This window comes from Anomaloglossus baeobatrachus, chromosome 4 (genome assembly GCF_048569485.1).
Source record: "Anomaloglossus baeobatrachus isolate aAnoBae1 chromosome 4, aAnoBae1.hap1, whole genome shotgun sequence".
Lineage (NCBI taxonomy): Eukaryota > Metazoa > Chordata > Amphibia > Anura > Aromobatidae > Anomaloglossus > Anomaloglossus baeobatrachus.
In genome coordinates, this window is record NC_134356.1 from 216,428,667 (window position 1) to 216,449,512 (window position 20,846).

Below are 20,846 nucleotides of genomic sequence, written 5' to 3' on the forward strand. Positions count from 1 at the left end.
TGCAGACGGCCACCACCGTCTGCCAACCTTGCTGTCAGTGCCTGGGCCACAAACCCAGACACCCAAGTGCTCACTCCTCTCACTTCAACCTCCAACACTGAACTGTCACTTTTCCCGCCCCCAGGCCTGTGAACTCCTCGGTGGGTGGGGCCAACCGCTTGGCTCCCCCCACCTGGTGTGGACATCGGACACTGGAGGGAGGCAACAAGGGTTTTGTGTTTGGCTGGTGTCCCTGTCTAATGGGGGTGGGGGTGTTTGTGTGTTATTTGTGACGACCTGGCTAGTCCAGGGCGCCACATTATTATATAGCTATTTAGAGCTCACTAGTGGGCATCAACCAAAATGGATTCAAAATGTCCCCTATGACCAGTATTAGCGAATTAGAAAAAACTGCTCACAAGATGTGGATTTAATCATGGAGGCGAATATCCAGTTTGAATAAACTGCTTTTAGTCCTTTGGTGTGGAATCAGCTATTTGCAGCTCCAAGATACTGCTAATTTTCTCCAATTGATTTCTCATTATTACATATCACTAATTTTTTTTACAGCTATGGTTTGATTTTTTTGCCTGTTTGGATTGGATGGGTTGTTACTGACATCTGGTGAGAAACTAATGTTGTTACGTCCGGGTGGTGGCAGCACTGGACCGTACACCGATGTCCCCTGAGGAGGCAGCCAGGCCGGTCACCCCGCCAGAGGGTCCTGATGCACGGCAGCCGAAGCACTATAGGTAGCTGGACAGTCCGTAGAGGAGCAGGAAAGGTGGATGATGCTGAACCCACGGAGTTCTGGACGGTAGTCCTGGTGACGAGGCTCAGGGTCCGAGGCCGGGTTGTAGAGTCAGGCGGGATCCGGAACCTGCTGAGCGATGGAACTGGTCACTGAACGGAGCCAGGGACTGGAGACTGGCAGAGCTGCAGAGGTGGTGGGGCATCCGCCGAAGTCACCGTCAGGGTCCAGGGATGGACTTGGTTCGGAGCGACTGGCGTGGCAGGACAGGCTCTACGAGACAGACAGGGTTAATGCAAGGCAAAGCACAGGGCAAAGCAATACGGGGACCTGAACACTAGCTTGCTAAACACGTAGAACAGGCCCCGCCCACCAGGAAAGAGAAACCTTATATACCCTGTACCTGTCTATGCAATATCCTGTTTCTGGGTGCTGGCCCTTTAAGAAAGGGTCAATGACCGCGCGCCCTAATGCGCATGCGCGAGGCCCGTGTGCCAGAAGCCAGTCCAGGAAGCGGTGAGGAGGAAGCAGGAGCGCCCGGCTGGGAGTCCCACGTCGCAGAGGAGCGCCGGGATCGGGGAGCTGGACGCATGGAGGCCGCAGGCGGGGACAAGGAGGCCGGGACCGGAGTGGTGAGCAGGGGACGCCGCCGGGGAGCGGGCCACGGGGACCGGAGAATGGGACCAGGGGACCGGGAAGCGTGACAGTACCCCCTCCCCCACGCCCCCCCCCCCGCAAGCGGGACAGGAAGGCGCGAATCAGAGGAGTGCCAACATTCTCCCGGGGCTCCCAGGACCGATCCTCGGGACCATAACCCGCCCAGTCTACCAGGAAGTATTGCCGACCTCGCACGGTCTTCATGGCCACGATATCCCTTACCGCATAGATGTCATCGTCAGCAATAGGAGGGGGAGCAGTACCGACCTCAGCGGAGAAGGGACCAAGGACAACAGGCTTGAGCAAGGAGACATGGAAGGAGTTGGGTATCCGCATCGTGGCCGGAAGCTGCAGCTTGTAGGAGACTGCATTGATCCTGCTGATGATCTTAAACGGCCCAATGTAGCGAGGACCCAACTTGTACGAGGGTAACTTCAATCAGACATATCTGGATGCAAGCCAGACCAGATCACCTGGGGAGAAACACGGGGGATCCAGGCGCCTCTTGTCCGCATGTCTCTTCATCCGTAATGAAGCACGTTCTAGGGACGACTTGACAGAGTTCTTTATGGCTGAAAAGTCCCGAACCAGAGTATCTGCTGCGGGGACGTCGGAAGCCGAGGATACTGGCAACGGGACAGAAGGCTGCAGTCCATAAACGATCTGAAAGGGAGAGCTGGAGGTGGACTCACTGATGTGCTGGTTATGGGAGAACTCAGCCCAAGGTAGGAGCGTGGACCAATCGTCATGATGGATGTTGACGTAGTGGCGCAGGAAGGAGGTCAGGATCTGATTGACCTGTTCCACTTGGCCATTCGACTGAGGATGGTAGGCCGAAGAAAAGTCCAAGGACACTCCCAGATGTTTGCAGAGAGCCCTCCAGAAGCGCGAGGCCATGCAATCGGAATATGTGCTGTATGAAGGAGTCAGCTAACTCCTGGGCAGAGGGCAGCCCTGCCATGGGAACGAAGTGGGCCATCTTTGAGAAGCGATCCACCACAACCCATATGACCATGTGTCCGGAGGATAAGGGTAAGTCCGTAATGAAGTCCATTGCGATATGTTGCCACGGAACGGAAGGAATGGGCAAAGGCAGAAGACGTCCATAGGGTAGGTGCTTGGGTGTCTTGTTCCGGGCACAGGATGGACAGGCTGAGACGAAGGTTGCGACGTCTTTACGGAGGGACGGCCACCAGTAGTGACGGACAATCGTACTCCAAGTCTTCTTCTGACCAGCATGGCCGGCGATCTTAGAAGCATGGCCCCAGTGCAGGACTCTCTGTCTGTCAGTATCTGAGACATAGGTTTTCCCAGGGGGTATCTGCGTTAGAGCGACAGGAGTCACCGGAATTACTTTACTGGGGTTGATGATGGGCTGGAGCGTCTCCTCCTCCAACTCCACGGGCACGAAGGATCTGGACAGAGCGTCTGCCCGCACGTTCTTATCCACAGGCCGGAAATGGAGTTGGAAATCAAATCGAGCAAAGAACAGGGACCAGCGGGCTTGTCGTGGGTTCAGTCTTTGGGCAGACCGCAGGTACTCCAGATTCTTGTGGTCCGTGTATATGATTACAGGGTATACAGCTCCCTCCAAGAGGTAGCGCCATTCCTCCAAGGCCAGCTTCACGGCCAGTAGCTCCCGATCCCCAATGGTGTAGTTGCGTTCGGGTGCCGAAAAGCTCTTGGAGAAGAATCCACAAGTGACCATCTTTCCGGAGGGGGAGTTCTGCATCAACACTGCCCCGGCTCCTGAGGAGGAGGCATCCACCTCTAAGGTGAAGTGTCGGTTCAATTCAGGGCGATGGAGAACCGGGGAAGAAGCAAACGCCTGTTTCAAGGAGCAGAACGTGGCATCGGCCGCCGGGGACCAGTCCTTAGGATTAGCTCCTTTCTTAGTCAAGGCAGAGAGAGGTGCAGTCAAGGCAGAGAAATGCGGGATGAATTGACGGTAGTAGTTCGCAAAGCCGAGAAAGCGTTGGATAGCCTTCAGTCCGGAAGGAGGAGGCCAGTGGATGATGGCAGACACTTTCTCTGGGTCCATCTGCAGGCCAGTGTCCGAGATTACATAACCCAGGAAAGGAAGAGACGACTTTTCAAAGATGCATTTCTCGTACTTGGCGTACAGATGATTCTCTCTAAGCCTCTGGAGGACTAGCTGCACGTTCTCTCAGTGGGTTTGTAGATTCGGAGAGAAGACCAGGATGTCGTCCAGATACACCACCACACAGACATAGAGGAGATCTCTGAACACGTCGTTCACCAGTTCTTGGAAGACTGCCGGAGCATTACACAGACCAAAGGGCATGACACAATACTCGTAGTGCCCATCCTGAGTGTTGAATGCGGTTTTCCATTCGTCTCCAGAGCGAATGCGAACCAGGTTATAGGCCCCACGGAGGTCCAACTTGGTGAATACACGGGCTCCTCGGAGCCGATCGAATAGTTCGGGGATAAGCGGCAGAGGGTATTTGTTCTTTACGGTGATCTGGTTTAATCCCCGGTAGTCAATGCAAGGGCGCAGGTCACCTTCCTTCTTTTTGACGAAGAAAAACCCTGCTCCGGCAGGGGACGAGGACCTCCGAATGAACCCCTTAGCTAGGCTCTCGGTGATATAGGCGGACATAGCTCGTGTTTCAGCAGGGGACAAGGGGTATATCTGTCCTCGAGGAGGCGTAGTTCCTGGCAGTAACTCGATGGCACAGTCGTAGGGACGATGAGGCGGTAGTACCTCTGACTCCTTTTTATCAAACACGTCCGTGAAGGACCAGTAGGCAGAAGGCAGTCCTGGTAGAGACTCTGGAACCGGAGGGCGTCGGACGGGCTGGATGGATTTCAGGCATCTCTCGTGACACGAGGAGCCCCATCGGGTGATTTCACCTGTACTCCAGCTGACCGGTGGTTCATGTGTCCGTAACCATGGAAGTCCCAGCAGGATCTGATGAGACATGCGCGGGAGGACGTAGAAGGTGATCTTCTCGGTGTGCAGAGCACCGATCCGTACTTCCACAGGCTCGGTGATCAGTGAGAAGGTGTCAGAGAGGGGTTTTCCATCAACAGAGGCGATCACCAGCGGTTTCTCTAGTGGAAGGACAGGCACCTGGTACTTATCCACCGTGGCCTGCTGGATGAAGTTGCCTGCTGCTCCGGAATCGAGGTACGCCTCTGCCGTGAACCGGGTCTCTTCTGTAGGGACTTGAATAGTCCAGGTAACGGAGTCTGAGAGAGTCCCAGCACTTAGGGTGGCCTCTCCTACCAAGCCTAGGCTTTGGAGTTTCCCGGCTTCTCGGGACAAGAGCGTAGCAGGTGTGTGCCATCACCGCAGTAGAAGCAGAGACCCTTTGCTAGTCGTTCTGCTCGGCGTTGTTCCGACTGCTTCAGGCGGTCAATCTGCATGGGCTCGGAGGTAGACACGCCAGGTGACGCCAACTGGGGAGCGATGGACTTCTGTGGTGGGGAGGAGTGCCGTATCGGACGCCTCTCGCGGGACACTTCTTTGGATCGTTCCTGAAAGCGAAGATCCACTCGAGTCGCTAGGGCAATCAGGGCCTCCAGGGTGGACGGCACGTCACGACCAGCCAGCTCATCTTTAATACGACCCGAGAGTCCCTCCCAGAAGGCGGCGGTTAGGGCCTCATTGTTCCACCCGAGTTCCGAAGCCAAGGTGCGAAAACGAATGGCATATTGGCCCACCGTCAGAGTCCCCTGACGTAGCCGGAGGAGAGATGAGGCAGACGCGGAGGCGCGTCCGGGCTCGTCAAAGGTGCCACGAAATGCCTGCAGGAATTCCTGGATGTTGGTGGTTACCGGATCCTCCTTCTCCCACAAGGGGTTCATCCAGGCCAGTGCCTCTCCCTCTAGATGGGACATCATTAACGCGACCTTGGCTTGGTCAGAGGCAAAAAGGTGCGGCAGCAGCTTGAAATGGAGAGAGCATTGGTTGATGAATCCCCTGCAGGTCTTGGGATCTCCGGCGTCCTGGGGTGGTGAGGCCAAACGAAGTTTGGAAGTATCCGAGGAGGCTGCCACAGGAGCTGTGGCCGTGGATTGTACAGTGGAAACCTGAGATGCCAAGGATGTGGCCGTCGCTTGTAGCGTGTTCAGGCGGGTATCCACAGAAGACATGAAGTTCAGCATGCGGGTCTGGGTCTCGCGCTGGCGTGTGAGTTCCTGCTGCAAGGCTGCTAGTGCTTCGGCGGGATCCATGGCCTGTTCTAGCTGTTACGTCCGGGTGGTGGAAGCACTGGACCGTACACCGATGTCCCCTGAGGAGGCAGCCAGGCCGGTCACCCCGCCAGAGGGTCCTGATGCACGGCAGCCGAAGCACTATAGGTAGCTGGACAGTCCGTAGAGGAGCAGGAAAGGTGGATGATGCTGAACCCACGGAGTTCTGGACGGTAGTCCGGGTGACGAGGCTCAGGGTCCGAGGCCGGGTTGTAGGGTCAGGCGGGATCCGGAACCTGCTGAGCGATGGAACGGGTCACCGAACGGAGCCAGGGACTGGAGACTGTCAGAGCTGCAGAGGTGGTGGGGCATCCGCCGAAGTCACCGTCAGGGTCCAGGGATGGACTTGGTTCGGAGCGACTGGCGTGGCAGGACAGGCTCTACGAGACAGGACAGGGTTAATGCAAGGCAAAGCACAGGGCAAAGCAATACGGGGACCTGAACACTAGCTTGCTAAACACGTAGAACAGGCCCCGCCCACCAGGAAAGAGAAACCTTATATACCCTGTACCTGTCTATGCAATATCCTGTTTCTGGGTGCTGGCCCTTTAAGAAAGGGTCAATGACCGCGCGCGCGCCCTAATGCGCATGCGCGAGGCCCGTGTGCCAGAAGCCAGTCCAGGAAGCGGTGAGGAGGAAGCAGGAGCGCCCGGCTGGGAGTCCCACGTCGCAGAGGAGCGCCGGGAGCGGGGAGCTGGGCGCATGGAGGCCGCAGGCGGGGACGAGGAGGCCGGGACCGGACTGGTGAGCAGGGGACACCGCCGGGGAGCGGGGAGCGGGCCACGGGGACCGGAGAACGGGACCAGGGGACCGGGAAGCGTGACAAATGTTAATACAACCTTTACAAATATATTTTCTTAGAAAATTGGTATCAAGTTCAATTCTTTTTTCATCTGCTGTACATAGCATAATAGTTTTGTTACTTCTCAAACAAATGTCCCAAGACTGATTGAGAATTTTTTTCCAGGGATGGACAGATAATATAAGACAAAACCCTACTTAATGCACTTTTTTTTGTGCCGCTTTATCAAGACTCAAAAGGTTTACTGGGATCTCCACAGTTCCTCCAAACCTTTCAAAGAAGACCTAACTTTAGCTTAAATGTTTCTGGAATTCAGTTAAAAAGAATAAAAAATGCACCTCTTGTGATTTCTACGTATCTCTCAAAAAATTCTGGAGAGAATGTTTAATTTATAACCTTCAACAATATAGGTTTCCTTGCATAAAATTAGGCAGCTCATATGCAGTACAATAGCAAATAGCAGAATACTTAGCAGCATGATAAGTAAAAACACTTCCTGTATCAACCCAGCTTAGTCATGTCTTAGGGTACCTTCACACTTTAGCGATGCAGCAGCGATCCGACCAGCAATCTGACCTGGTCAGGATCGCTGCTGCATCGCTACATGGTCGCTGGTGAGCTGTCAAACAGGCAGATCTCACCAGCGACCAGTGACCAGCCCCCAGCCAGCAGCGACGTGCAAGCGACGCTGCGCTTGCACGGAGCCGGCGTCTGGAAGCTGCGGACACTGGTAACTAAGGTAAATATCGGGTATGGTTACCCGATGTTTACCTTAGTTACCAGCTCACACCGCTTAACTTAGCGTGTGCAGGTGTGTCGCCCTGGGCAAGCCAGGGGACACAGGTCACACACCACCACACCCTACATCCCAGTTAGGAACACCTAAGCTAACCAAAAATCCTTGTTGCCTTCCTCTAGAGGCTGATGATACACACCAGGGGGTGGGCCAGGCGGTTGGCTCCGCCCACCGAGGACTTCACAGCTCTAGAGGCGGGAAGTACCAGGCAGATTAGCCCAGGCAGGGCTTGAGTGAAGAGCAGATAAGCTAGGGGAGTGAAGGAGTAAACAGCTAAGTGAAAGTGAAGGAAGAAAAGTAGTAAAGGAGGAAAGCAAGAGTGGTGACAGAACAGAAAGAGTGTGCAAAAGCCTGAAGTAGTCCAGCTGTGTGCAGGACAGGTCAGCAAGGTCAGCAACGGCGGTGACTGTCTGGAGGGGGACCGTTTGGAAGTTCCTGGAAGGACCCCGGACGCTGTGTGCCCGGCGGTCTGGAGCAGTGTTCCGAAGGACAGTCAGCACCAGGGCAGGGGCCTCTCGGACCCCGGCAAGGCTAGGAGTCGCCAGAATTTGCCAAATCCGTCAGTGAAGGGGACGTAGATCCCCCAACAACCAAGTCCCGATTGAAGGCAACAGCCCAACCAGAGTAAGAGAGACACCGCCACCGCCAAGGCACCAGTTTCTCAGGGCCAGCGCCTGCGGGCAAAGAGTAGAGCTCCTCCGGTCCAGCTTGAAGCCGGGGAGCGGGTTACCGGTGGGGACCCATCGCAACCAACAAGTACACAAAGGTGCTAGGAAGAGGGACATCACCGTCACCTACTGGGAGAGCAAGTGCAGCCGTCCGTGGGACCGTCTTACCAGCCGTTTGGTTTACCGTACAAACTGTGTCAACGTCTCAGGCTGAGTGAGTACCACAGTGCCGCAAGGCACAGCGCTGCCCCCGCGTCCCTGCGCCCACCAGGCCCTGCACCCCCCGGGCCATCGCCGGGCCCCGGGATCACCAACCCCTACCCACGGAGGGGCAACACAACACCTGGCTGCTCCGCATCACCATCCCCGGGATCCCCATATTGAGCAGCGGTGGTGAAATCACCACAACCGTGGGTGGCGTCACGGACAATAAACTATCCCCACACCCAACAAACTCCTTTCACTCACGGGCGAGGAGTGCCGCTCGAGAACCCCCGGGATCCGGCCCACAGCTCGAGCCACCACTGAGCAGCGGCAGCCGGACCCGAGTAGAAGGGGGTGAGCGTAGTGTGCTGACACCCTCCTCCCCGCCCGCGACAACTTGGCGTCACGAACAGGATCTTACCGCTCTGCCGTCTGGTAGAGGTGCGCCTTGTTACCGCCGGAGATATCCGGCAGAAAAATTTCAGAAGCCGCCATCTTTGGCGCGAAAAGTTCCCGCTCGAGCGTCTTCTCGAGTAGCAGAGGTGCGAAGGCCAAAACCCCGCCCTGAGTGAGGAGGGGCCGGAAAGAGCTAAGGGGGACGGAAACAAGATGTCTGCGCTCGACGGAGCCGCTGGAGGAGCGGTGGTCGCAGCCGCAGCGGCACCCGCGGATGGGAATGGACCTGCCCAGGTCCCGGCCGTACCGGCGGGAGGTGCCGCGGCCCCCGCGGTCGCTCAGGTCATGCCGTTCTCCTTGCCCTATGCGCCCGGAGCTGCCTGGCTACCGCAGTATGACGGGAAACCGGATGCCCTACAGGCCTTCCGGAAAAAGCTTAACCCGTTGCTAGAGCTGTACCCCCTGACTGATAAGCAACGTGCAGCGATAGTGCTAGGCCAGTTAACCGGTGCGGCGGAGCAGGAAGCGGAGACCTGGGCCGAGGGGGACCGGCTCTCTGTAGCCACCATCTTTGAGAAGCTACAGACTGCCTTCGAGACCCGGACTGAAGCTGAGCTGAGGATGCAGTTTTACCAGTGCCGGCAACGAGCTGGGGATAGCATTCGGGACTATGCTCTACGTCTGCAGACCGCCCTCCGCACGCTGAAGCGGGCGAACCCTATTAATGAGGCGGATAGCAACAAGATGTTAGTGGAGCAATTTGCACAGGGGATGAGGTCCCCTGAGGATCGTAAACAACTCCGGCTGTGGGCCCTGGAACACCCTGATGTGGACTTTGCTGTGTTAAAGGAGCGGGCCATTAAAGCACTACAGCCCCCAGCTGCCGAAGTTCTGGAACCCGCCCCGTGGCCCGTCGAGACGGCTCCCGTTGTGGCGGCCTCAGCCAAACCAACCTCTCCAACACCTGCAGCCCCGAGCAGCACAGTGGAAGAACTGGCAGCCCAGGTCCGTCGCATGGACGGAGACCTTGCCAAAATCCTTGCTGCACTACAACCTCTGACCAGATCTCAGCCTCCAGCACAGATCCAGCTTGCTGACAGTCCCGAGGATGTTCCCTGGATGCAGCGGAAAAGTGCTAACCACCCGCGGAGCAGACCCCCAATCTGCTACAAGTGCCATAAGCCGGGTCATTACTTCCGACAGTGCCCGTTAAACGAGCAACCCCTGGGGCCCCGGGCCAATCCTCAGGAGTAGAACATCGTGGCCCCCCGGACTGGCGGGACCGATATATCGGGGCCCGCCCCATCATCCCCGTGGCCGTGGACGGCATACCAGTGATGGCTCTCTTGGACACTGGATCACAGGTAACTACCATACCGTACACGTTGTACCAGCGGTATTGGGCCATAGACGAGCTGGCGCCCCCAGACAATAGTATAACGTTGATTGCCGCTAATGGACTTCCATTGACCCAGGTGGGGTATAAACAAGTGGCTATGACAGTGGGGCAAGCTGAACTGCAACACCAGGGTATGATTGTGATCATGAATGAACCCAGTGATCATAACCCGAAAATAGTGCTGGGAACCAATGTGATGGAGCACTGTATGGCTGATGTGTTAACCCTATTACAGCAGCTGGCCGCCACAGCGGCAGGGAGCCGGCACCGTTGTCCCCGTGGGGACCGTTTAAAAAGTTTGCATGGGAACTATCCATGGACAAGCCCGTGAACTTGCAGGGCACCCACAAACGTTAAGTGGCTTGTAAATATGTTGTTTACCGTTACCGTTTTCCGCAATGCCGCCTCCGGAGAGGCAGGTTGGAGGGAGGGCCCTCAGCAGAGCAGGCTGGGGGCCAGCCACCAAAGGAACCGGTGGCTACCCTCTGGAGGGAAGGACAGATCCCGCTCGGGTACCGTGTGCTGGACTGTGGGTCAAGGGGTGCTGCCTGGGCTTTAGGGGCAGCATCAGGGCCAGGTTGCTTGGGTGGGAGAGAGCGGAAACCGTAACCGTAAACCGTTATGCAATGTTAAAGAAATGTGCCTCCCGTTTTGGGAAGAGTTATTATTAAAAATGTACATATGTTATTATTTTACCATGTTATCTTTTACAGAAAAATAAAACCGGTGTTGGACGGCAGACCGCGGACGGTCTGCATTTTGCTAAGGGGGAATGTGTTGCCCTGGGCAAGCCAGGGGACACAGGTCACACACCACCACACCCTACATCCCAGTTAGGAACACCTAAGCTAACCAAAAATCCTTGTTGCCTTCCTCTAGAGGCTGATGATACACACCAGGGGGTGGGCCAGGCGGTTGGCTCCGCCCACCGAGGACTTCACAGCTCTAGAGGCGGGAAGTACCAGGCAGATTAGCCCAGGCAGGGCTTGAGTGAAGAGCAGATAAGCTAGGGGAGTGAAGGAGTAAACAGCTAAGTGAAAGTGAAGGAAGAAAAGTAGTAAAGGAGGAAAGCAAGAGTGGTGACAGAACAGAAAGAGTGTGCAAAAGCCTGAAGTAGTCCAGCTGTGTGCAGGACAGGTCAGCAAGGTCAGCAACGGCGGTGACTGTCTGGAGGGGGACCGTTTGGAAGTTCCTGGAAGGACCCCGGAGGCTGTGTGCCCGGCGGTCTGGAGCAGTGTTCCGAAGGACAGTCAGCACCAGGGCAGGGGCCTCTCGGACCCTGGCAAGGCTAGGAGTCGCCAGAATTTGCCAAATCCGTCAGTGAAGGGGACGTAGATCCCCCAACAACCAAGTCCCGATTGAAGGCAACAGCCCAACCAGAGTAGGAGAGACACCGCCACCGCCAAGGCACCAGTTTCTCAGGGCCAGCGCCTGCGGGCAAAGAGTAGAGCTCCTCCGGTCCAGCTTGAAGCCGGGGAGCGGGTTACCGGTGGGGACCCATCGCAACCAACAAGTACACAAAGGTGCTAGGAAGAGGGACATCACCGTCACCTACTGGAAGAGCAAGTGCAGCCGTCCGTGGGACCGTCTTACCAGCCGTTTGGTTTACCGTAAAAACTGTGTCAACGTCTCAGGCTGAGTGAGTACCACAGTGCCGCAAGGCACAGCGCTGCCCCCGCGTCCCTGCGCCCACCAGGCCCTGCACCCCCCGGGCCATCGCCGGGCCCCGGGATCACCAACCCCTACCCACGGAGGGGCAACACAACACCTGGCTGCTCCGCATCACCATCCCCGGGATCCCCGTATTGAGCAGCGGTGGTGAAATCACCACAACCGTGGGTGGCGTCACGGACAATAAACTATCCCCACACCCAACAAACCCCTTTTCACTCACGGGCGAGGAGTGCCGCTCGAGAACCCCCGGGATCCGGCCCACAGCTCGAGCCACCACTGAGCAGCGGCAGCCGGACCCGAGTAGAAGGGGGTGAGCGTAGTGTGCTGACACCCTCCTCCCCGCCCGCGACACAGGGAGCAGGAGCCGGCACTGGCATCATAAGAGCTACGGAGGCTGGTAACGAAGGTAAATATCGGGTAACCACCTTGGTTACCCGATGTTTACCTTGGTTACAGCTTACCGCAGGCTGTCAGACGCCGGCTCCTGCTCCCTTCACATTCAGGATTGTTGCTCTCTCGCTGTCACACACAGCGATGTGTGCTTATCAGCGGTAGAGCAACAATAAAAAAACGAACCAGCACTGTGTGTAAAGAGCAGCGATCTCACAGCAGGGGCCAGATCGCTGCTCAGTGTCACACACAGCGAGATCGCTAATGAGGTCACAAAAAACGTGACTCAGCAGCGATCTCAGTAGCGATCTCGCTGTGTGTGAAGTACCCCTTAATTTCAGTGTGTTCTCATGATAATTACCTCATCTTAGAAAATTTGGCAGGCCTGAAGACATTAATCCTTACTCTAACACAATTTGTATCTCAAGAAAATATATATTTAAATGTTGGACAACCCCTTTAAGTAAATGTTTTTTCTTAGTATATACTACATAGTTTTGCTGTTATTTTTATGCTTTTTTCTGATTTCTTTTTCTCCTACAAAAGGAATACTGATAGACGATAGCACAAAGTATATGGATCTATCACACATTATTGCTGTTATTGTCTAGAAAGATGGAAAGTATATGGCTATAAGGAGATAATAATATTTTTGGTTGTATTAGTCAGAAATATGAAAATTGTCCTTTTTAGTGAAGGATGAAAGTATACTATGTTGCATTATGGAAAAGGGACAAATTTAGATTTTTCTGAAACTGTAACCTTAAACATTTCCATGGAGCTTTTTTGCGCTAAGCAGCCAGCTTGTAACACCTGCAATAACCCCTTCCTTCTGACTCTGAACTACTCTGTGCAATAAGAGGCTGCTAATAACACAAAGTTGCCATGGTTACAGTGGCACACAATGTTTTGAACATTCTGTTGCCCTGATTGTATTTAATCAAGCCTCCAAATTATCCTTGCCAATACATAACGCCTATAGAAACCATTCATGACAAATACATTCATGCTCAGTTGCTATGTTCGCTGATTTCAGGACATACGTGAATATAACTTTTCAGTAAATTGTAAATAGATGAAGAATATGTAAAAGCACATTTGCACATGACTTAGCGCATCCTTTAATTAGATTGTCGATAATAGATCGGTGTGGGATTGTCATCCAGCACCTCCAACACACAACTGATACCTGAAGCCTCTACAGTGTTCAGAGGCAGAACACTACAGATCCATACACATTCATCTGGCCTGTTCCAGCACCATACAATATTCACACCTAAGGATAGGTTATCAATATCTAATATCTAATTAATATATATGTGTATATATATATATATATATATATATATATATAAAAAATATTTATCAAACCCTGTGAGTAACTAAATTGATGTACTTCATTAAATGTAACTATTGGAGGTTAATAAATAAGATTCCAACTACGTATTAATGACAATAGTCTGCAAGTCTCTGTGTTGTGCAATTTACTATTGTCAGTAATGCATTTTTTCCACTAGTAAAATTAGCAAGTAGATAATTAAATGGATGACACAAATGTTTTGACAAAAAAACTGTGCTTACTCTAAAAAGCTAGTATCGTGTTCTTCCAAAAATAAGACACTGTCTTATATTATTTTTGCCCCTCAAAAAAGCACCAGGGCTTATTTTTGGAGGGGGTCTTATTCATGGAGAAACACGGTTGGGGGGTAAGTTTACCCCCCCAAAAAAGCAGACTCTCCACTTCCCAGAAGACTCATACTCACCAGACCCGGAAGTCTGCGTGGCTCCCAGATCCACCTGTGATATCCGGTGGGTGCTGCATGCCGTCCTCCCTTGCTGCTGGCTGATACGCTGACAGACACAAACACAAACACACACAGCAGATCACACACACAGCCGATCACACACACAGCAGATTGCACACACAGCCGATCGCACACACACACAGCAGATCACACACAACCGATCGCACACACACAGCCGGTCGCACACACACAGCCGATCGCACACACACACACAGCAGATTGCACACACAGCCGATCGCACACACACAGCAGATCGCACACACAGCCGATCGCACATACACATGCACACACACACACAACAGATTGCACACACAGCAGATCGCACACACACGCGCACACGTCACATCACATCCAGCGCAACCGAGTGCAGGGAATGTTGGGAGGAAGTCACGTGTCCGGCCGCAGGTCCTGTTCTGCAGGTCCTTGCGCTCCACCGCACTGCCTCTCAGGATTCTGCCAGAGAGAAGAGATCGGTGTCGCTGGATGTGGTGATTATGTATGTGATCCGATGTGTGTGCGATCCGATGTTTGTGTGTGTGATTTAATGTTTGTGTGTGATCCAATGTTTGTGTGTGCAATCTAATTATGGGTGCGAACTGATTGTGTGTGCGATCCAATGTTTGTGTGTGAGATCTGATTGTGTGTGAGATCTGGTGTGTGTGTGTGTGTGTGTGAGATCTGATTGTGTGTGAGATCTGGTGTGTGTGTGTGAAATCTGATGTGTGCAGGTGTGCGATCACTGCAGGTCTTCTGCTCGGCGTCTGGGGAGTGTGATTGCGGATGCCCGCTGTGTATAATGAAGTGTCATGCAGTATCTGTATCTTTTTTAGCTGCACGGACACTTCATTATTGATCCGTGACTATGGCTTTGGGGGAGGGCTTATATTTAAGCCTTGCTCCGAAAATTCTGAAAATCCCTGCTAGGGCTTATTTTTGGGGGAGGTATTATTTTTGGAAAACACGGTAAGTATGCAATTTAGCTCAAGGAATGTCCCCCCCCCCCAATACAAAGAAAAGAAATGCTTCAAGATATCCATCGCTTTAGGATGCAGTGCAATTAAGGCTTATTTCCTTATTTGGACAATTTACATGCCTGTTTAGTTAAAATGGGACTGTTGGTGTCGTGCCTTGAATGACCATATGCTGCGTGGTTGGTTTCCTTCAATCCTAAGCCACACCTCGGTCAGTCCCTGTCTAAATGCTGATTTCCTTTTACCTTTGCTCCTATCCTTATGGTTTGTGATTATTTATCACGTGTTCTCACGTGCTCAGTTTCTCTGTCCTATCACATCACAGGTGAGACTATTTATACTCTCTTGATACTAGCCTTCTCTGCTGGCTATATTTATTATGCAACTCAAAAAAGTCAGTGGAGCCTCTGTTAGGAGTCTCAACACAGAGACCAGCCAGATATCCCTCCGGGAAGGACCCAGCCAAGGGGTGGCTCTTTTTAGGAGACCACCATAACCACCATATTAAGTGGCCCCTTTTAGTCAATATCCAAGTTTTTGACAAGTTTAAAGATATGACCAGGGAAATACCAAGGCCAGATATCTCTCCACAGACAGCTGTTTCGGGGTATTGCCCCTCATCAGTGTGGAGTAGGATTCTGGCCAGGAGGGAGCAATGCCTAGTAGACCAACAAGACAAAACAATCACTGATCTCGGGGAGACCAGCCAGAGAAAACACTGCCGGCAGCCAACAAAGGTGCTCAACACAGTGAAATCCTAGGTAGGCTATATTTCTATGTGGACTACTGTTAAGGAGTTTCAGCTTTGCAGCTAACATATTTAGGTAAGCAGTTTTAGCCCTGCAGCCAAGGGATTTAGGCATAGACAGTATAGTTTTTTCTGTGTTTTCTCATTTTCCTTTCCAACACCTATCTTTTGTTTTCTGTTGAGTTCATAGGAAATTACCCTGGCTTGCATTTATTATTTCTCTTTTGTCCACTGGTGTACGTACTTTATGTTTCCTCACCTTGGGTGTCTAGCTATATTTGCACGCTTCTCTTATCATGGTTTATAGTGCTCAGCAATATCCCTCTAGTTCCTCAGGAGGAACTAGGAACAATTTGACTGCCTTTTAGGCAGACAGGTCTGAGTTGTGGGTTTCTAGTGTTGCGACTAGGAATATTCTAGCCTGTGCAGGAGGTATTAGGGACTGTGCAGTTAGGGATAGAAGTCTGTACATAAACCAATAGGGTGCATAGGTTTTATTTCCCCTTTTACCTGTGTTTGAATACTTTCGTGCATAACATTATAGCCAGCCTGCCCCATTAGTGTGTTCTGACATGTCATTATGGAGCCTGAGAATGTCTTGGTCACGTATCTCCAGGCTTTGTCTCTGGAAGTGGTTGATATCAAGCAGCAACAGTACACACTTTCTCCTACAAAAAAGGATTCGGTCCATCAGAATGCAACATTTGAGCCAAAATGTAAAATTGCTAGACTACTTTGATGGTGACCGAACTAAGTTTTCAATTTATTTTGCCTCATGCAATACTTTTGCCTCTGTCCTGTTTCCTCTGGGGGTGAAAACCAGCGAATGGACATTGTTTTGTCCTTGCTCCATTAGGATCTTCAGGTTTGCGCATATTTATTGCCTGAGGACTCTTCGGCATTTTCCTCTGTTGAGGTATTTTTCCCAGCCCTTGGCCTCATCTAAGATGGCCCTTACAAAGTTGCAGTTGCTGAATCTAAGATTTGCAAGCTGGTTCAGGGAGACCATAGAGTTGAGGACTACTGCACACAGTCTAGACGTTGGGTAGTGGAAACCTCCTGGAATGACCCTGCTCTTCGGAATAAGTTCTGTCAGGGACTTTTTAGTAGGTCAGATTAGGGCCATGATAGCTTACACTCCCTGCCCGTTGTCTCTGGAAGAAGCAATGATGCTAGCAGTTCGTTTGGATAAATGCCTAGGAGATGGAGACAAATTTAAAGGTGTATTGGTGCTTGCAGAAATCCCAGAGAGGGAACTACATATGGAACATCTGATTGATTTTATTTATACTGTGGGTATTCTGGCCAATGTCAATGTTTCAAACATAATAATAAATTTATTATTTAAAAAAAAAAAGACTCTATATATATATATATATATACACACATATATATATATGTATAAATATATATATATAAATATATATATATATATATATATATATATATATACAGTACACACATATATATATAAATATATATATATATATATATATATATACAGTATATATACACAGTGCCTTGCGAAAGTATTCGTCCCCCTTGAATTTTTCAGCTTTTTCCCACCTTTCCGGCTTCAAACATAAAGATAAAAAAATGTAATTTTATGGTGAAGAATCAACAAGTGGGACACAATTGTGAAGTTGAACGAAATTTATTGCTTATTTTAAGCTTTTGCAGCAAATAAAAAAACTGAAAATTGGGGCGTGCAATATTATTCGGCCCCTTTACTTTAAGAGCAGCAAACTCACTCCAGAAGTTCATTGAGGATCTCTGAATGATCCAAAGTTGTCCTAAATGACTGATGATGATACATATAAGACACCTGTGTGTAATCAAGTCTCCGTATAAATGCGCCTGCTCTGTGATAGTCTCAGTGTTCTGTTTAAAGCGCAGATAGCATCATGAAGACCAAGTGACACAACAGGTAGGTCCAAGATACTGTTGTGGAGACATTTAAAGCTGGATTTGGTTACAAAAAGATTTCCAAAACTTAAAACATCCCAAGAAGCACTGTGCAAGTGATCATATTGAAATGGAAGGAGTATCATACTACTGCAAATCTACCAAGACCCGGCCTCCATCCAAACTTTCATCTCAAACAAGACGAAGACTGATCAGAGATGCAGCCAAGAGGCCCATGATCATTCTGGATGAACTGCAGAGACCTACAGCTGAGGTGGTAGAGTCTGTCCATAGGACAACAATCACTCGTTTACTGCACAAATCGGGCCTTTATGCAAGAGTGGCAAGGAGAAAGCCATTTCTCAAAGATATCCATGAAAAGTGTTATTTAAAGTTTGCCACAAGCCACCTGGGAGACACACCAAACATGTGGAAAAAGGTGCTCTGGTCAGATGAAACAAAATTGAACTTTTCAGGCACAATGCCAAATGATATGTTTGGCATAAAAGCAACACAGCTCATCACCCTGAACACACCATCCCCACTGTCAAACATGGTGGGCCTGTTTTTTTTCAGCAGGTACAGGGAAGATGGTTAAAATTGATGGGAAGATGGATGGAGCCAAATACAGCACCATTCTTGAAGAAAACCTGATGGAGTCTGCAAAAGACCTCAGACTGGGACGGAGATTTGTCTTTCAACAAGACAATGATCTAAAACCTAAAGTAAAATTTACAATGGAATGGTTCACAAATAAACGTATCCAGGTGTTAGAATGGCCAAGTCAAAGTCCAGACCTGAATCCGATCAAGAAATCTGTGTAAAGAGCTGAAAACTGCTGTTCACAAACGCTCTCCATCCAATCTCACTCAGCTCGAGCTATTTGCAAAGGAAGAATGGGCAAGAATTTCAGTCTCTTGATGTGCAAAATTGATAGAGACATACCCCAAGCAACTTGCAGCTGTAATTGGAGCAAAAAGTGGCGCTACAAAGTATTAACTTAAAGGGGACGAATAATATTGCACACCCCACTTTGTTACTTGGCTTCGCCTTAAATCTAAGTGACTGTGATTTCACTCTAAACTGTTGCTAAAATGTCTCCATTCTCGGTCTTTCCATTCAAGTTTAAGCGATTGATAACCCTCCCCTTTCACAAAGACATGTTACTTCTCAGGTTGAGAATGTATGCATGAAGGTTGAAGCGTTACACTCGTAATCCATTTCATTCATGGTTTTTCCTTCTTTGCCTGCTAAAGTAGTGTTAAGGCTACTTTACACACTGCGATATCGGTCCTGATATCGCTAGTGTGGGTACCCGCCCCCATCTGTTGCGCGACACGGGCAAATCGCTGCCCGTGTCGCACAACAGCCGTCACACATACTTACCTGTCCGGCGATGTCGCTGTGACGGGCGAACCGCCTCCTTTCTAAGGGGGCGGTCCGTGCGGCGTCACAGCAACGTCACTGAAGCGTCACTGAACCGCCGCTCAATAGCAGCGGAGGGGCAGAGATGAGCGGGACGTAACATCCCGCCCACCTCCTTCTTTCCGCATAGCGGCCGGGAGGCAGGTAAGGGGAGCTTCCTCATTCCTGCGGCGTCACACGCAGCGATGTGTGCTGCCGCAGGAACGAGGAACAACTTCGTTACTGCTGCAGTAACGATTTTTAAGAATGGACCCCCATGTCGCCGATTAGCGATTTTGAACGTTTTTGCAACGATGCAAAATCGCTTATCGGTGTCACACGCAACGGCATCGCTAATGCGGCCGGATGTGCGTCACAAATTCCGTGACCCCAACGATTCCGCATTAGCGATGTCGCAGCGTGTAAAGCCCGCTTTAGGCTTTCCATTGTTAATTAAGCACAATCCTACTATCAATTAGAAGACCCAGAAGATTAGGTCCTCGGGTGACTCTTGTTTTTCTGGATGTATATTGGGATCCTTGGCAACTGTGAGGTCTAATCTTTGAGAATTAATTTAAGACTTCGATGATGCATTTTTTGAGACTGAGTGTGATGTTCTTCCTCTGTATACTGTAAGACATATGATTGTGCTATTGACTTCATACCTGGTGCAAAAATAGCTAAATATATTTGTTTAACCACTCTCTTCCTGAGACTGACGCTTTAAAAGAGTTTATTCAAAAGAGTCTGATCAAGGGTCATATATGATCCAAAATCCTTACAGTTTATACCTGATGCATTAAATTTACTAGCTGACGATAAATGGTTTTCATAACTTGATTTGGGAAGGGCTTAAAACCCAATACGTGTTTGGGAGGGTGACGAGTGGAAAACCACTTTCAATGTGCCTAAAGGTCATTTTCAAAATTTGGTGATGCTGTTCGGGTTGACTAATGCTCCAGCGTTTTTTTAAAACTTCATAAATCATATTTTTTGCTCTCTGATGGGTAGATTTGTGGTCATTTACGTATGACATATGAATATACTTGTGTTCTCGAGAGGAGCACGATAAGGATGTTTGACAGGTCCTTTAAATTCAAATAACCATTTACGAGCGTTTCAGATGGATCCAGGTAAGGTACAGGCCATCTTTGATTGGGTAACCTTAAAGCATTGCAGAGGTTCTTAGGCTTTGCAAATTAGTTTTGGAAGTTCATTAAGAATTTCTCGGTTACATCCAAGCCTTTAGCTAACATGACCAAGAAGGGAGCAGACTTCCTCCTTGTCTACCGAGGCTGTAAATGACTTTTTTTTTAAATGCCTTTTCAGACCTCAAGACAGCCTTCTCTAAGGCGGGATTTACACGTTGCGACATCGCTACTGATATATCGGTGGGGTCACGTCGTTAGTGACGCACATCCGGCGCCGGTAGCGACATCGCAATGTTTAAATCCTAGGTGCGACGATGAACAAGCACATCAGCGTTAAAAATCGCTGATCTGTGTCACCTCGTTCATTTCCATAATGTCGCTACCTCTGCAGGTACGATGTTGTTTGTTGTTCCTGCAGCTCCACACATCGCTGTGTGTAAAACCGCAGGAACGACAAACATCTCCTTACCTGCTTCAATGCGGAAGGAAGAAGGTGGGCGGGATGTTATGTCCAGCTCATCTCCGCCCCTCTGCGTCTATTGGCTAGCCGTTTAGTGACGTTGTTACCCTTGAAGGAGGGATTGTTCGGCGGTCACAGCGACGTCGCCGACCAGGTATGTGCATGTGAAGCTGCCGTAGCGATAATGTTCGCTACAGCAGCAATCACCAGATATCGCATGTACGACGGGGGCGGATGTTATCGCGCTCGACATCGCTAGCAATTGCTAGCGATGTTGCAACGTATAAAGCCTGCCTAAGGGGAACTTTGCACACTACGACATCGCAGGTGCGATGTCGGTGGGGTCATGTCAAAAGTGACGCACTTCCGGCGTCGCTCTCGATATCGTAGTGTGTAAAGCGTAGATGATACAATTAACGAGCGCAAAAGCGTTGTAATCGTATCATCGGTGTAGCGTCGGCGAAA